The following is a 2,391-nucleotide window of genomic DNA, read 5'->3' on the forward strand; positions in this document are numbered from 1 at the left end:
GAAGTGCTAAGAGACTGTGTCAGATAGGCCACACTTTGATCCTGCACCACTGAACTGAGACTGTAGCCTAGAATTCAAAATAAGTTCATCCTGGGCTCGACGTGGGCCTAATTTTGTATGAGCCCCCATTTGGCAACCTGAAGGCCACTGTTGGATACAGTACAAGATGGCATTGGTTTAGATTGTTCTTTAAACCCCAAATCCACTGCCATTGAGTCAATTACGACTCATTGTGACCTTGTATAGGGTTTCGGATGTTTACGGAGCAGAGAGCCTCGTGTCTCTTCAGCGAAGCAGCTGTGGGTTTGAAATGCTGGTGTAATGGTCCAGTGCTTACCCTACAGTGACACCCGGGGTCTTTAGAAGGAATCAGCACACTCACTCCCCAGTGCCTAGGTGCCAGGGAGCAAACTGCCGGTGGGGGTTAGGGAAAGCAGATTGGCTCCCTGATCTGCCATTCATCAGGATTGAAGGTGATGGTTGAAAACGTGCTTAGAAACAACTACAACTCCAAACCCAATCCAACCCTCTGGCATTCATCAAGTCGATTCTAACTCATAGCAACCTTGCGTAGGGTTTCTGAGACTGAACAGCCTCTTCTTTCTCCCAAGAGGCGGCTGTTGGGTTTGAACCACCGACCTTGTTGTTAGTAACTCATGGCCTAACCCACCGTTAGTTACTAAAAGCCCTACTCATGTGTGGATATGTTGCTATTACAGCAGGCAATTTTCCTTCTGTGGAGGAGGGACTGACTTGTGGGATGGTATTGCAGGGACAGCACAAGCTTTAGAACCAGGCAGACCTGGGTTTAAATCCTGACTTCCTTCTTTTGCTGTGGGGACATAGAAAAAGTTCTTAAGTGTTCAGAATTCAAGTCCCAGTACTTACAGCCATCTAAATGAAACCAAACTGATTATTGACTGTCCTGGTGACTCCACATGTTAAGAGAGCACATGCTCTGTGTTTACAAAAGCAGGTCACCAGGCCTTTCTTCCATGTGCTTTTGGGTGGCTTTGAATCACGTATCTTCCTTCGTTGTTGCTCAGTGCAACTGACTCAGCAGTTTAAGTGCAAACCTTTGTGCCACCCAGGGACCATCTACAAGGTCTAACAGATGGCCTAGTGCCCGACCCTTCTCTCCCTTTGCTCTACTTCAGCCATACAGGCCTTCTCTCTAGTTTTTCACATACCCAAAATATGTTCTGGCCACAGGAAATCTGCATGTGCGGTCTGCTCTGCCTGGGAACACTTCCCTCAGGTGTCTGTGACATGTCAGATCTCTGCCTAAGTGGCATCAGTAGGTGATCTCCTCCTCCAACTACTTTATTCAAATCAGTAACGCCCTAAGGTGCAGCTATTGGTCTCTCCATGTCTGGAAGAACAGTTAAGAATTTAAGAGGCTTGGAATCAATGAGTCCAGTGGATTAATGGAATATGTGAACACCAGTCTTCACAACTCTGAGACCAGAACTAGATGAGGCCATTACTACTTCCAACTGCTTTGAAAGGGATCACATTAGAGGGTCTCGGATAGACTGGAAGAAAATGTGGAACAAAACTCAAAAATAATTTTAAAAACTAAAAACACAAAACAAAACAAAAACCAGGTTGACTGGTCAGAAAGAGACCGCAGGAACCTGAGACTATGACCCTCAACCACCCTTCAGGTCTGCAAAGGCCCAATTTTCAGCCAAGCAGTAGACAGGTTTATAGCGGGGAGAACAACACTTAGCATGGTTGTTGTTAAGTGCTGTTGTATCAGTTTCAACTTATAGCAACCCTCTATAGGGTTTCCATGGAATGGTTGGTGAGTTTGAACCACCAACCTTATGGTTGAAATGGACCTTGGTGTCCAGTGTATATCCCACAATGTCACAATCAACCAGTGAAAATCAAAAGGGCAACATTTTCCTAAGGTCAGAGTTGAGAAGGAATTGGGAAGGAGGTTGGAGTGCAAACAGGCACCACAGGCAGAAGTAGGGTAACCGCTGTTGCATGGAGGGGATTGTAAATATGGTGATAAAACAAAGTGTATGAACTATTGAATGTAGTTGATGATCTTGTCTATAAACCTTCACTCAATACAATCAAAAGTTTACATATATAAAGCAGTGACAGCTCTCCTTGCCTGATTTTTATTGATAAACCACAGAGCCATCCAACACCTGCTCTGCCTTCTGACCCCCCAGCAGCGCACTGCTTGGATGAATGTGAGACAGCATCCTCCCACGATTGGTTCTCACCGGTTTTTGATTGAATTACATACATGAGTGCAGTGAGACTTAGCACACAAGGCTTTTCAAAACTAAACCTGCTCACTAGTTTGTTTTTTAATGTTTTATTGTGAATTATGTGATAGTTTACATGGGAGAACATTAGTTTTACATTCAT

Source organism: Chrysochloris asiatica, unplaced genomic scaffold, assembly GCF_000296735.1.
Source record: "Chrysochloris asiatica unplaced genomic scaffold, ChrAsi1.0 scaffold00076, whole genome shotgun sequence".
Taxonomy (NCBI): domain Eukaryota; kingdom Metazoa; phylum Chordata; class Mammalia; order Afrosoricida; family Chrysochloridae; genus Chrysochloris; species Chrysochloris asiatica.